Below are 16,813 nucleotides of genomic sequence, written 5' to 3'. Positions count from 1 at the left end.
CTATGTTGCTTTTAATTTTTACAAGATACCTTTATCAAATCTACAAAAACAATGAGAGTTCTATTTCAGTAACCCCACAACCAGTGGTATCCAATAAGTGTCACAAAGTGTCTGTGCAGTATTTGATACTGCAAGCCACAGAGACTAAACCAGTAGACCAAGAGATACAGAAAATCAAGGCCAGGCCTGGTGACTCACACCTGTAATCCCCACACTTTGGGAGGCCAAGGTGGATGGATCGCTTGAGGTCAGGAGTTTGAGACCAGCCTGGCCAACATGGTGAAACCCTGTCTCTACTAAAAATACAAAAATTAGCCAGCCGTGGTGGTGTGCACCTGTAATCCCAGCTATTTGGGAGGCTGAGGCAGGAGAAACGCTTGAACCCAGGAGGCAGAGGTTGCAGTGATCTGGGATCACACCAGTGCACTCCAGCCTGGGTGACAGAGCAAGACTCCATCTCAAAAAAAAAAGAAAAGAAAATCTAGGGAGGGAAGCCCAAGCAAGGGCCCAGAGAAGGCAAAATAGTCTAGACAGGAAGGAATTGGCCCTTAAAAGGAGGAGAGACCTGACATCACTTCTGACGTGGGAGTGGGGATGATAGCAATAATTAGCATGAATATACATGAGTTAGTAGGTGGATGGGAGGGAATTTCAGGGAGTTTACATGCAAAATCTGTCTTTCCTCTCTAAAGGAGACAAGTTAAATCACTGGTTTGGGGAAATGGGAACAGAGTTGGGCAAGAGGTATGCAGGCAGCACTGAGAGCCCCTTGTGGTTGTGATTCTATTACAATCATTTGTAACAGAATCAACTGGGATGATTTTATCAGTTATTCCAGCAATCCAGAGCAGGAATTGAGGGGAAGGATAGTTGGATTGATCCAAGATTAGGAATTGCAGAAATTGCTTCAGGACAAGGACATAAAGACATTGAGGTAATAATAAAAACAATAAAAACTAAGATTTATTGCATTTTACATGCATTATTTAATTTAATCCTCAGCAATGGATAAGGATGAAAAGGATATTCAGATAAAATATCATGGCAAAGGACAAGGATTTTAAAAGTGTTTTGTTTCCATTGAACAGATAAGAAAACTGAGGCTTACAAAAGAACAAAGCGGGAGGCATCACGCTAACTGACTTCAAACTATACTACAAGGCTACAGTAACCGAAACAGCATGGTACTGGTACCAAAACAGAGATACAGACCAATGGAACAGAACAGAGCCCTCAGAAATAATACCACACATCTACAGTCATCTGATCTTTGACAAACCTGACAAAAAGAAGAAATGGGGAAAGGATTCCCTGTTTAATAAATGGTGCTGGGAAAATTGGCTAACCATAAGTAACTGGATCCTTTCCTTACTCCTTATACGAAAATTAATTCAAGATGGATTAGAGACTTAAATGTTAGACCTAAAACCATAAAAATCATAGAAGAAAACCTGGGTAATACCGTTCAGGACATAGGCATTGGCAAGGACTTCATGTCTAAAACACCTAAAGCAACGGCAACAAAATCCAAAATTGACAAATGGGATCTAATTAAACTAAAGAGCTTCTGCACAGCAAAAGAAACTACCATCAGAGTGAACAGGCAACCTGCAGAATGGGAGAAAATTTTTGCAATCTACTCATCTGACAAAGGGCTAATACCCAGAACCTACAAAGAACTCAAACAAATTTACAAGAAAAAAACAAACAACCCCATCAAAAAATGGACAAAGGATATGAACAGACACTTCTCAAAAGAAGACATTCATACAGCCAACAGACACATGAAAAAATGCTCATCATCACTCACCATCAGAGAAATGCAAATCAAAACCACAATGAGATACCATCATCTCATACCAGTTAGAATGGCAATCATTAAAAAGTCAGGAAACAACAGGTGCTGGAGAGGATGCAGAGAAATAGGAACACTTTTACACTGTTTGTGGGACTGTAAACTAGTTCAACCATTGTGGAAGACAGTGTGGCGATTCCTCAAGGATCTAGAACTAGAAATACCATTTGGCCCAGCCATCCCATTACTGGGTATATACCCAAAGGATTATAAATCATGCTGCTATAAAGGCACATGCACACATATGATTATTGCAGCACTATTCACAATAGCAAAGACTTGGAATCAACCCAAATGTCCATCAATGACAGACTGGATTACGAAAATGTGGCACATATACACCATAGAATACTATGCAGCCATAAAAAAGGATGAGTTCATGTCCTTTGTAGGGACATGGATGCAGCTGGAAACCATCATTCTCAGCAAACTATCGCAAGGACAGAAAACCAGACACCGCATGTTCTCACTCATAGGTGGGAATTGAACAATGAGATCACTTGGACACAGGAAGGGGAACATCACACACCGGGGCCTATTGTGGGGAGAGGGAAGCGGGGAGGGATAGCATTAGGAGATATACCTAATGTAAATGACAAGTTAATGGGTACAGCACACCAACATGGCACATGTATACATATGTAACAAACCTGCATGTTGTGCACATGTACCCTAGAACTTGAAGTATAATTTTAACAAAAAAGAAAGAAAAAGAAAACTGAGGCTTAGAGGGTGTGGTTAACACCTGTCAGGTTTTGCCTATCTGCATTCTTCCTAGATGGAAGGATCCCCCATCTCTCAAGTCTTGTTGGGAGGCAAGATCCAATTCACTATGCCTGAAGTGAGTATATATCCCTATCCCAATTCCTTGACAAGAAGCATGTGGTCCAGATTTGGCCAAACAGATGCTCCTGTCAGGGATTTTGCCTCATGTGTAAGTACTCAATGACAGCAATAGGCAGAGAACATTCTCAGAGGCTGCAGCAGATTTAAGAGTCCAGCAGTGGCCAGGTGCCGTGGCTCATGCTTGTAATCCCAGCACTTTGGGAGGCCAAGGCATGTGGATCACCTGAGGTCAGGAGTTCAAGACCAGCCTGGCCAACATGGTGAAACACCATCTCTACTAAAAATACGAAAAATAGCTGGGCATGGTGGCGGGGCACCTGTAATCCCAACTTCTTGGGAGGGTGAGGCAGGAGAATCGCTTGAACCGACGAGGGGAGTGGTGGGGAGGTTGCAGTGAGCCGAGATCACGCCATTGCACTCCTGCCTGAGCGACAGAGCAAGACTCCATCTTAAAAAAAAAAAGAAAAGAAAAAGGAGTCCAGCAGTGAAAATGGCAGTAGTGTCCTAAGCTGGACTACCAGATTCAAGGTCCTAACCTGACTTCCCCTGGCATGACCTCTCTTCTGTTCTTAACTATAAAATTTTCTTGGGCTCTGCCTTCTCCTTAGAGTCATTTACCTACCTTCACATTCATACTGAGAGCTACCCAAAGCCATCCAATCAAATCTATTTCTGCTTAAATTAACTTGAGTCAGATTTTCCTATTTGTAGCCGAAAACCCTGAATGGGTCCTAGGGATTAAGAATTTTGCCCACAGCTCTTACCAAAGAGACATCCAATAATCAGATACACAAAATTCTTTTCCATAGATGTCAGTTAGCCTCTTTCTCCAGCCACCCTGGGGCTTAGTCAATGGGCTCATGGATAATGTAGCCATAGTAACAGAGATGGAAGATATGCAAGGGCTCAAAAATACTGCCTTCCTTCACCAAGGCTGGTTTGGCAACTACTGATTGTTTAACCTGCTGGTGACAGAAACCAACGTTGAGTCCCTAATATAATACCATATTTGAAGTAGAAGTAGATCAGTCAAATATATGGTGGCAGGTTAGTTACATCAATTTCTTTTCATCATGGAGGCGAGGGAGAGAGGCAGTAATTTGTCATCACTGGAATAGGATACTCATTATAGACGTATATTTGACTTTCCTGCCAGCTGTGTTTCTGCCAGCAATACTGACTGTGAACGCCTTTATTCATCACCACAGGAACATTGTCCCATTGAGCATTGCTTCTACCAAAGAAGTGAGAGAAAGAGATGTCTATGGACTTCACTGGTCTCACCATGTGTACCATCACCTACAAGCACATGCCCTTGCAGAATGGTAGAATAACCTACTTGAGACTCAGTTATGGTACCAGCTAGACAACAGCAGCCTGATAAATTGGGGTGCTGTGCTATAGAATGAGATAATGTTCTAACCAGTAGCCAATACATACTGCTGCTTCTTCCAGTATAACAGCAGGAGTCTAGAAACCAAGGAGTGGTAGTATCACCTTCCATTATTTCATATAAGAACCCAGACACAAAGGTTTTGTACCTGTTTCTCTTGGCTCTTGGCTCTCTGCTGACTTAGAAGGCTTAATAATGAGAAAAAGATGGCTTCCATCTAGAGACTCAACAGGCAGGATCAGCAAGGGTTCAAACCCCTTAAAATGAAAGTTTGAGTTACTGCATCAGGTAAAGTAGCATGACTAGCTGAGGTGCTGGCTGAGGGTTAAAAAGGAACATGAGGTGGAAGTAGAAGAAAGTGAAAAATATCAACTATGGGCTTGGGACCAGATGCAGAAATATGGTCTGTCCTAGCTACTCCAATTTTCTTCCTTGCTTTGAATACAGTAATAAATTTCCTTTGTTTAGTTTTTCCTCTTTCTATAGCATTTTATATTACCATGTTGGAGGTAGCAAACATTTTAAGTTATTCCTCAGGTTATAGGATATAAAAGTGCCATTGTGCGCAAACTAGAATAGGAATGAACATCCCCTTGGAGTCAGGAATTTCTCTTGGGCCTTCTTGATTTCTCAGACAGCAGCCCACTCCTCCAGCCCCTCTAATGTATTTGTAAGCACCTCATTCCCCGTATTTAGCCCTTCCTGATTAAAATTGCTAGAGTGGTTTTCTGTTATGTGCACGTAAGCTCTGACCAAAAAGCAAAGCAAACAAAACAATCATACAAACAATGAAAAGGCATAAGCCATGGTTATTTTGTTATTGAATCGAAATGATTAGGGAACAGTGGTTTAGATTATTTCTTTCAGTTACTTAAAAGAGCTTTTTGCTTTTTATTCAGGCTATAAAAATTGCCGTAGGCCATTATGTAGCTCCTTTTGACATGACTTTGTCTTTTATGAATCTCACAAATGTTTTGATCAAAGGAAAGAATCACTATTTTCTGCCAACACTTAAATCTTTAAAGTTGGAGAAATAACCTTTCCCAAATTGCAGCTAGCTCCTTAGGGATAGGAATCATGCCTATGTTATTCACTCTTAACAGCACTTAACACAGCAGACTCCACATAGCAACATGAATAGATTCTTCAATATATGCTTTTATTTTTTCCTGGAGTAATAAGCATGGCAATATGAGGGTCTATGACCTCCTAGATTTCTGGGCCTGTGATGTGGGGCAGCCTCAAAGATCTCTGAAATGCCTTTGGGGTCTTTCTCCCATTGTCTTATGATTAGCCTCTGGCTCCCTTCTATCTGAACCAATCTTTTAGCAAAGGGTGGATCGAGAACATGCTTCTTCACTCTACATGGCCAGTCTGCAAACTTTCCAAATCTTGCCATTCTCATTATCTTTTAACTATAAATTATGTCTTTAAGTCATATCTTTGCACTCACATCTCACTGCATGCAGTTCAAAGTAGCCACGCAGCAGCCTGAATGCTTTGCTGCTTAGGTATTTCTTCTGCCATATATCTCAGCTTATTGCTCTTAAATTCTGCATTTCGTGAAGTCCTAGGATATGAACACAATTCGGCTGAGGTCTTTGCTACTTTATAACAAGGATGGCCTGTACTCCAGTTTCCTCATCTCCAACCGAGACCTCATCAAATCATTTCCACTTGAGACCCAATCAGAAAGGCCATTACTGTCCATTTTTCTGCCAACATTCTGGTCACAACCACTTAGGTAATCTCTAAGAAGTTCCATACTTTCTCTAGTCTTCTCTTCTGAACCCTCACCAGGATCATGCTTAATGCTCTGTTCATGACAACCTAGTCTTTTTCTATCCTGCTTCTCTAAAGTCTGCTAGCTTCTACCCATTATCCAGTTTCAAAGCCCTTTCCACATTTTCAGGTGTCCATTATAGCAGCAACTGCACTTCTGGTACCAATTTTCTGTCTTAGTCCATTTTCTGCTGTTATAATGGAATATCACAGTCTAGGTAATTTACAAAGAACCGGTGTTTATTTGGATTATGGTTTTGGAGGCTTGGAAGTCCAAGATCGTGCTGCTGGCATCTGGAGAAGCTAATCCCAATGGCAGAAGGTGGAAGGTGAGCACATAAGAAAGAGAAAGGCAGCAGGGGCTGGACTCATTTTGTAACAGCCCACTCTTGTGATAACTAACCTGCTCTCACAATAGTGACATTAATCTATTCATGAAGGCTCTGACCTAATGACCCAATTACCTCTTTTTAGCTCTCCCCTCTCAACACTGTTGCATTGGGATTCAGTTTTCAACATATGCCCTTTTGGGAACATATTCAAGCCACAGCACTTACCATGGCCACAGAGAATCTGGTTGTTGTTCTCTCTCTCCATCATCTTTTTCCACCCGACTCCTATGCTTCCACTGTGCTCCAGTTTCACTAGTCTTTCTTTGAGGCATCAAGCTCTTTTCTTTTCTTTTCTTTTTAGAGACAGAGTTCTGCTCTGTCACTGGGTGGAGTGCAGTGCAGTGATCATAGCTCACTGTAAGCTAAAACTACTGGGCTCAAGTAATCCTTCTGCCTAAGCCTCCCAAGTAGTTGGGACTACAGGTGCATGGCACCACACTTGGCTCATTTTTAATTTTTTTTTTTTTTGTAGAGACAGGGTCTCACTATGTTGCCCTGGCCGGTTCCAAACTCCTGACTACAGGTGATCCTCCTGCTTCAGCCTCCCAAAGCACTGGGATTACAGTCATGAGCCACCAAACCCAACTGGCAAGCTCTTATCTTTGTTAGGTCTTTCTTCATGAGATGTTCTCCCTTTCTTCCTGCACAACTTTCAAACTTCAACTTAGCTATTACTGACTATCCATGCCCCTTCTAACTCAGGTTCTCCCTATCATACATAGGACCCTGTACATTTCTTTTACCATTCTTATTACAGTTTGTGGGTAAATATTATCTCTAAGATTGTTAAGGTCTGGGTCCTCCTCCCGGATAATGGATTCTTAGTAGGTAGAGATTTTGTTTGTTTTGCTTCTGTTGGCTTCTATTTTATCCCCTAGATGCAGAGTAGGTACTCAGTGTTTCGAGAATGGATGATTTAGCCAAGGGTTTGAAGAGCTTAAAATAATAATTACCAAAACAGCAATTTGCTGTGTCTGTTTTCTGCTAATGCAGAATACATAAGAAACACCTAATAAATATTTGTTAATTAATTGGCTACTAACTTTAGATTGATATTTTGGGTGGGAAGAAAGGTATCACACCTAGAGGTAGGTTAGGATCAAAGATACTGAGATATAATGACAGTCAACCCTTTTCTTATTGTGGTGAAAGTATAAATTATCATAGTGAGGATTAGGTACAAACATTTATAATTACTTTAATGATAGGATCTCTCATAAGAAAAAGAAAGCAAGATGTGCTATAGCTGAATATTACTGGGCATGGTTATATTACACGCAATGAGAGGCTATCATTGACTAGAAGGGGCTGTGGACTGAAATCAAACATCTCAGTTTATTCAGCAGGCCTGGACAAAGAAGGAGAGTAGATGTTAAATGTGAGGAGCATAGAGAAAGCCCTTTCTACTTGGGCAGAAGATGATATTTTATATCTTCAGCAGCAGTCCCAGTTGATAGCCCAATCCGACAGTTATTGATGATAAGCCTCATGCTGTGGTTAAATATTTTGTGGTATAATTAATTTAAATATATCATGGGAGCCCATAGTCTTGGCTTGAGAAGCTAAGCTGCATTCACCCTAGGCTTCCTGTTAATATTTCAGGACATGTCTGGGTATAGCAGAAGTTTATGTACCAAGAGGCCCTATAATAGCCATCAGACCAGGGGAAAAGAGAGGTGAGGCTCACAACTTTAGTTCAAGGTCAGTATCAGCAGGAGGCATAATTAAGTCCCAGACAGCATCTGTCACTCTGATTGTCCCCTAGTCCAGTGGAGCTTAGGGACAATCAGAGGAGGGAACAAAAACAAAGCATAATGTAGAGCACTACTTTGCAATCTACAAAATGACGGGGGACTATGGGAAGGTGGGCAGGTTGCAATGCGGAGCACGTGAGAACTCAGAATTGACACAGCAGAACAACCTATAGCTTGGATTAGAAAGGGCACAGGACTGGAGACCAGGCTGCAATAGCTTCAAGGAGCCCCTGGTACCTTTGGTAAGCATTGTCCCTGTGATGCTTCTTTGCAGCTTGGGAAGCATTTGAAGCAGTATATTGACCTTGACCGCAGAATGGGAAATAGTGCTGTGACAGACCAAAACAAGAGAGGGGAAATGCATGTGGAAACAAAGAATACTAGCTCATGACCACCCAGGAGCACTCCTGAGCACTTTCAGAACTAATTGGAAGGAATTGATTATGGGTTGAATTTTGTGCCCTGGAAAGATATATTAGAGGCCTAACTGCCAGTACCTCAGAATGTGACCTTATTTGGAAATAAGGTCATTACAGATATAATCAAGTTAGGTTGAGGCCATTAGGGTGGGCCCCAGTCCATATTACTGGTGTCCTTATAAGAAGATTAAAATGCCACGTGAAGACAGAGATGCACAGACAATGCCACATGACTACAGAAGCAGAGACTAGAGTGATGAAGCTGCAAGCCAAGGTGTGCCAAGGATTGGCAACCACCACCAGATGCTAGGAAGAGGCAAGGACGGGGCCTCCTCTACAGGTTTCAGAGGGAACATAGCCCTGTTGACACCTGGATTTCAGACTAGCCTCCAGAACTGTGAGACAATCACTTCGTGTTGGTTTAAGCCACTGTGGTGCTTTGCTCCAGCGGCCCTGGGGAACTAACACAGAATTTCAGGAGGAGTTTTTCAGAGTGAATAGGACAAAGCCATTTTGACCCTAATTTTCCCCCATAGATTTTCAAAGCCACAGAAACACGACTTACATATAAAACTATAAAAATAAACATGCCAAAGAGCTAAGTTTTTATCTGCTGACTTGAATTTGGTCAATGTGCCACTAACTAGTACATTTCATGCAACTTTAAGACCAGCCTGCATCTAATTAAATGAGATAATGTATGTAAAGCTCTTAAAACAGTACCTGGCACCTAGTAAAGCTTCAATATATGTTGGATAGTGTCAGTAATATTGTCATCTGATTATCCTGATCCTTGAGCTCTCAGCTGCTCATCTCTTCTGCATCTAAGATCTGCCGAAAGCTGCTGAGAAAACCTCACACCTAGGCAATCTGGTGTCACTAAAAGGTAAATATCACCAATCTCACCAGAGTCCTTCAGCCTGCCTTGGTTTCCCTAGTAAATGCCCTTTCCTATTCACTACGATGTATTCTAAATTGTGGTTCCTCAAACCTCCACCCCCTCCGCCCCCATTTCTCAGCTCATCCCCAGCAGGGCATTCCTAGCACTGAACAAAGACAAAACCTTAGAAAAAAATCCCTCAACTCTCACCACTAAACCTATCAACCCGCATATATCCACAGCTCTCATGGATTTCTCCCTGTCATTTGGACACGAAAGCACTTTTCTGGTCCAGATAGTCATTCTTTATTCTTCCCTCTTCCTCATTCACACTTTCAATCCATAAGCAAATGTTAAGTCTACTTACCAGATAGCTTGCCAAGCCACACATTTTTGCTTCTCGCCATGGCCACCAGCTTGGCCCAAACAAGCCTCATTTTGTCACTGTTCTGCTTAAACTGTTTCAGTGATTTCCTACTGCCGTACCGATCAAGAAAATCAAGGTTTACAAGACCTCTCTCCAGGCTGGGTCCCTCGTAATCCAAGCTCTATCAGCTTTTCTAGCCTCACCTCTTACTCTGTTCTGTACTTCTAACATGCTACACTCTAGGCTAGAGAGTAACTCAAAATACTGTCACTTCCTCATTAAAATAATAACATTCACATAATGCTTACTGTGAACTGGGCATATAGCAACTCACTTCTCAGGGCAACAATGAGATTAGTACTATTGCTATCGCCATTTAATGATAAGGAAAGGGAGGCACAGAAGTTAAGTGATTTGCCCAAAGTGCAAGGAAAGTAATAGCAAGCCAGGATTTGAACCAAATGTTCAGATGCTGGTGGTGCAGTCCAGCCCCTGTTCTGTTCTCTGATCTTACCTGCATGCCTCTAGACTCCTCCCTCAGTCCCAGCATTCACTACCATCCTTTATATTCGGCTGATTCCTATAATTCCTTCATGACTCAGTATAAACATCCCTTCCTCAGCGTCAGATCTCCTTGCTCTGTCTCATATCTTCCCATCCTCCATATTATAATATTATTAAATATCTATCTCCTCTGCTACGCTGTCAGTTCCATGAGGACAGGAAACATATCTGCTCTATTGATAGCCATACCCTCACTTCTTAGCATATACCTGATAGATAGTAGGTGCTCATTAAGCAGTTTTTGATTTAATGAAAGAACAAGTAATAACTAATCACCTTGAAGAACTTCTGTGTATATAGAACACATAACATCATACCTGGCACATAACGTGGACTTGATAAATATTTATTTGATATTGTGTTCCAGAAATGGCAAGGAATCCAGTTTGACTAGTGTCAAGGGTGTGAAAGAGGTTTTGGCAAATGGTTGAGCCAAAAGAGGAGGGAGTTCCATGATAGAAGGAAGGGGTTATCAGCAGTATATAATCTTGCAAAGGCAACTATTAGCATTTCAAAATCCCTCCTTCCCAGCCCATGATGGTTCTGAATTTTTCTTTTAAACACGCCACCCAATCATGTTACTTCTGCAAAGTGTAATTGGCATGCTCATGGGACCCTGGCATAAAAGACTCATGCACTAATGACCCAGGTGAAAACAAAGGTCTGCTTGGGTGTATTTATACAACACAAACAGCTACCTCCTCCCTACTCATAAAGTGTCTGATTATCAAAAAAAATCTAATCTCTGTGAGCACAATAAAAGATTTCCTATCCCTATCTCCTTTGGAGAAAGTAAATTTATTATCCTCAAAAGGCTTCCTGGAACACTGGGTTAATCCCTTTAAAAAGATACATCTGGACACCCTAACTTCATTACAATTCTAGACTCAAATGCTACCAGGTATATTTTTTTCTTCCCCCAATTGCGTGGTGCCAGGGAGTCTAGAGACAGCAGTCAGCAAACCAGGTTCAAATCATTGTCTCTTTGAGGCTGTGTTTTGGCAGCCCTGGCGATAGCAGACTCACCCTTCAAGGAGCGGTAAACTTCTTGTCACCCTTGAGTGACCCTCTAAGGAAAAACTGGAAAGAGAAGAGGATAATACCCAGGGAAAACAGCCGATTTACCATCTGTACAAACATGCATCTAACTGGCCTGCCGTGAGAGTCCTTGGGAAAGGGCTTTGGTAAAACAGCAATTGCCAACATGTGGAGTCAAGCCGCTGCGCTCTATACAGGCCAGAACCACAAAAGATTGTGCTACGTGTCAGAAACCACCACCATTACAAAGGTGCTTTATCCCAAATCATTTCGTTAAATCAAATCCCCACCAACTACAGGGTGATGAGTGTATAGGACTCTTGTCATAGGATCAGCGTCTTTGGTCCTATTTTCACACCACAGGAGACATTTATCCCTTTACAACATTCTGATCTATGGCTAGCTCTTAATTATATTTGCCGCCAAGAACCCGTTAATGAAGGGCTATTTCATGGCCTTTGGCAAAAACCTCAGACTCAGCAACCAAGGAGCTGAAAGCCCTGACCTCAAGGCAATCTCCACACCAGCCTCCTGCCTGATGCATATTTCAAAGGTTTCCAGGTTTTAAAGCATGGATTACCTTTGCAAATGAAAAATTGAACAAGCAGAAGCATTTAGTGGCGTGTTATTACAGTTCCAGTGATTTTGAAAAGGCTGCTCAGTTTAACCAGAGGCAGAATTTCAAATGAACATAGAAATAATTATTCACTGCTTTTTTCATAATTTTCTGTTTATTCTACTAGGATTTAAAATATAGTACATATTGATCCCCACCTAAGGTTTCTTGCCATTATGCATATATCAATCCACTGAAAAATCATGCATATTGATAAAATATTTAATGCTTCAGGAGCATTCAATATTCACCCACCTCCCAAATAGGTTGTTTGTCTGTTTTATCTAAATAGGATCTTGCGTGGTAATGCAATTTTAAACTCCAGTCAAAAGGTAGAGTTTTTTTTTTTTCAAATATTTCAGGCTTTTTATTTATGAGAAAAATGATTAAAACAGAAAGTAAAAGAAAGCAGTGTTGTCTTTGCCAGTAGATAGCATTCAATCATTACCCGCCAGGTACGTGGTATTTTACTAGATGCCATTTATCAAAATACATTCATTGTGCACCTATGATCTACTAGGTACTTCGTCAGATGAAAAGATTATAGACACACAGTCTCTGTTCCATACAGTTCAAATCTAGAAACAAATAGTTACAACATAGTGTGGTAAGTATCATGGGAATACAATACATGTTTGCTATATTAGATGTATAGATGTATAAATGAAGAAATGAATGAATGAGCATGGAAAATTTCAGAGCGTAATAAAATCAACATGAAACACAGGCAATAAATACACAGTATTCAGGCTGGGCGGATTCATGCCTGTAATCCCGGCACTTTGGGAGGCCGAGGCAGACAGATCACCTAAGGTCAGGAGTTCAAAACCAGCCTGGCCAACATAGTGAAACTCCATCTCTACTAAAAATACAAAAAAATTAGCCGGGTGTGGTGGTGGGTGCCTGTAATCCCAGCTACTCAGGAGGCTGAGGCAGGAGAATCTCTTGAACCCGGAGGTGGAGGTTGCAGTGAGCTAAGACTGCACCATTGCTCTCCTCCAGTCTGTGTGACAGAGCAAGACTCTGTCTCAAACAAACAAACAAAAAAGAACCCTGTAATCTGTAATATCAGCAGTTTGGGAGGCCAAGGCAGGTGGATCACCTGAGGTCAGGAGTTCGAGACCAGCCTGCCCAACATGGTGAAACCCCGTCTCTACTAAACATACAAAATTAGCCATGCATGGTGGCGTGGGCCTGTAATTCCAGCTACTTTGGAGGCTGAAGCAGGAGAATCATTTGAACCCAGGAGGCAGAGGTTACAGTGAGCCGAGATCATGCCACTGCACTCCAGCCTGGGCAACAATAGTGAAACTCCATCTCAAAAAATAAATAATAATTTAAAAATACAGTATTCAGTAATAATAATAGAGGATGGACTATCTTATTTTATTTATTTATTTTTTAGATTTTATCTCCTACTTAGATGAGAAAGCATGAACTATTTCTCCATTTTAAATTGAGAACATTTCAAGAGGATTCTAAAGACTAAAATCTTTTAGATGTAGGTTACAAAAGAAATGAGAAGTCCTGCATTCAATTTACTTATGATGTGTTGGTAAAACTGAAGAAACGTGAAACACATATGATAGTAAAGAACTAAACTGCATAATATAGGGAAAATAAGAGGGATGGAAATCAGATTGTTACACAATGATATTATTACTCAAGCTCTTATTTTGAAATTATGTCTTCTCTAGATTCAATTATTGTGACATTCTCATGTTAATCTTTTCGTTGTAACTGCAATTAACCACAGTGTAAGTCACTCTAAGTGAAGGTATTGGAAAGTGGTATAAGGCAAAATTGGGCCAATTCCCTCTCTTTGGGCCTTCAAAGTGCAATATAATATCAATTTTCACCACAAAGGGAACAAAACCCTCATTTGTCACTCTTTCAGAAGAAAGATTTAAAAAATTATACATCAAAAAACTTTTCAAAGACTTCTGTGGACTCTTAACTCAGTGCCAGAGAAAAGAAAGAAAATGAAGATAAGTTTACGCCTAAAAATATGGTTAGTTTTTGGTCTAAAGAAGTGTTACAATTTTATTATTACTTTGCTATGTGACCTTGGTCTTCATTGCCTCCTTAATAAAACAGGAATAATAACCATGCCTACCTACCTGACAATAAATGCATGCTTATCAAGTAAAATAACAACTCTAAAATGTTTAAAAACATTGTAAAAATATTAAAATCCTATATTAGATTTGTTGTACATTTGAATGATAAAGTTGAAATAGGATGGTATTTTTCATTTATAAAGGATGGAATGGCTTTGTTATAGGGAAAGGAAAAGCATATTATAATGTACATAATCCTCCAACAATCTATGCAATAATAGAAATGAAGTAGTAAAAATATTACAATTTTTTCTCTTTTAACAGATGCATCTATTTCTAGTTCCAGGGTACAGTTAGTTTTCACATTACTCTTTTTTCCTTGCTAACCCTTTCATCATATTTTCATAAACATTATCAAGGCTACTTCTTGACTTTTCCTTTAAAATATTATTTTGATTATCAAATTTTATGTGAAAACCTGAAGGAAAAAACCATAAACCTGTTCTTTCCTCTAACAAAACCTGGCCTTGCTTCTGCCAAGAACATCTAGAAGTCGTTAAAAATAGCACAGTTCTTTATTTGGACTCAATTGACTTTTACTTCTGTAGACCTGTCAAAACGTTAAATAATAAATTGTTATCTCTGAATAGATTCGTCTTTGCCCAAGATACAGTTGAAAAATGTGTTTTAGATGAGTCATTTAGAATAATCTTCCTTTGGATTACTGGAGTCATTGGGGGAAAAAAATACAAAATCATGTGAGTAATTTTCCATGTATCTAGGGTTCAATATCTCAAATGTTTCACAGGCCTTCTGCATCACAAGGCAGTTTATTTAAAAATACAGGCACATCCTCTTCTCTGCTTCTCCATGTCACTTCCTCTTTAGCAGCTGAATGCAGGCCTATCATCGATGAACAGAGTGTCAGCCAATGCCGGTTGTGCTTCTGTGTCATCATTCTAAGATAGGAATGAGCATGAGCATATTTGAAAGGCCCAAGGCAGAGAGCTCTTTTCCTCTTCTCCATCATTATTTTAATAACAACAACAACAACAACAAACAAAAGTTATTAACAACAATCAAAACAGCACAGGCACAATGCAAAGGTACAACCTCTATAGCTATATAGAGCTGCAGCCAAATAGCCACCCACGTGTTTGCTACTGTTGTTGGGGAAGAAAGGAAATGTTGCTTTGGTTCAAAGAAGAGGGGAGGGGCTGAGGGCGATGGCTCATGCCTATAATCCCAGCACTTTGGGAGACCCAGGGAGGTAGATCACTTGAGCTCAGGAGTTGGAAACCAGACTGGCACACCCACTATGGCAACATGGTGAGACCCTGTCTCTACAAAGAATTTTTTTTTTTAATTAGCTGGGCATAGCGGGACCACCTGTGGTCCCAGCTACACAGGAGGCTGAGGTGGGAGGATTGCTCAAGCCTGGGAGGTCGAGGCTGCAGTGAGCCATGATCATACCACTGCACTCCAGCCTGGGTGGCACAGCAAGACCATCTAAAAAAGCAAAACTAAAGAACCGCGGAGGAAGAGGAGGAGGCAAACAAGAGAAAGGGGCAGAACACTGTGTTTGACAGGAGTGTTCCAACTGAGAAGATCATTTCTCACCCTCAGTGAGGAGCAGGTGAACCACAGAAACAGACAGGAGAGCATGTTGTTCTTCTGCCAGAAGTTGCAAGGAGATTAAGACACTCATCAGGAGGGGCAGTGCCCTGCATGGAGATCTCAAGCTTTGTTTTCTTGGGTGAAGGAACTATTTCAAAAGAAATGCATAGCCAACATTCCTACCGTTAGCCTGTATTGCTATTGTATATTGCATGGCTGTCCTGCTAGGGAAGTTTGATCAATATATTAGATTCCTGGCAGAAAGATGCTATCAGACAATGCACGTATGCCTTGACATAGCTCAATTTCCACCTATCCAAGAAGGTATTGATTTTTCTCTCCCCGAAGTGCACACACACATACTGAGCGCTTACAGAGGATGGGGGTTGGGTAGGCACTTAGTCAAGAACAGACAGCTCTGCCATTCCCCAAATGTACTCAAAATACCGTCTGGCTTGGTGACTTAATATGTGGATGATCTATATAAACTCCTCACATCAGGATTAAATCAATGGCTGATGAGCAAAAACTCTTTGAATGCTCACTCTTTAAATGTTAAGAACTCTATCAGCTTCAGAAACATTTCAGAAAATGTGGCCCTTCTTGGATTCCTGTTCCAGAGTTACTTCGTATGAAATGCCATCCTGAAGCCACATCTTTCTAACACAACTGAAATTACTTCTCTATTACTTGATCACAGCCTTCTTGCCTAGTATCTGGAGTCATGTCAACACTTCCGTTACCACTCCACTGTTTCTTCTCTTGCTCCCATCTGTCTCAAGCTGCTCACAGAACATTTCCAGCTTTTCACCTTCTGGGCTCAGGCTAAGATTATACTTCCCGATCCCTGTATGGTTGGGTAGGGCCATGTGACCAGTTCTAAAACATGAGTTGTAAGCAGAAGTAGTCTGTGTCATTTTTAGGTTGAGCTTTCAATGGCCAATGAGAGACCTTCCAGAAGCCTCTTCCCTCCAGAAAGGCAACCAGTAATTCTCAAAATAGCAGTTGCTCCATCAGCCTGAGAACTTGAGTGATTATGAGGACAAAGTTCACGGCTCACTGCGATGAACTCTTTCTGAGGGAAAAAGTTAAAAGGTAAGAACCAAACTAAGAGAAATTGGCATCAAAATATATAGCAAAAAGCTAGTAACTATATAGAGAGTCTATAAATCAGTGAAAAAGTGTGCCTCAGATATAAATAGGTATTTCGCAGTAGGAGAAATATAAGTA

Source organism: Trachypithecus francoisi, unplaced genomic scaffold, assembly GCF_009764315.1.
Source record: "Trachypithecus francoisi isolate TF-2019V2 unplaced genomic scaffold, Tfra_2.0 Lachesis_group5, whole genome shotgun sequence".
Lineage (NCBI taxonomy): Eukaryota > Metazoa > Chordata > Mammalia > Primates > Cercopithecidae > Trachypithecus > Trachypithecus francoisi.
Note: the sequence above shows the minus strand (reverse complement) of the source record.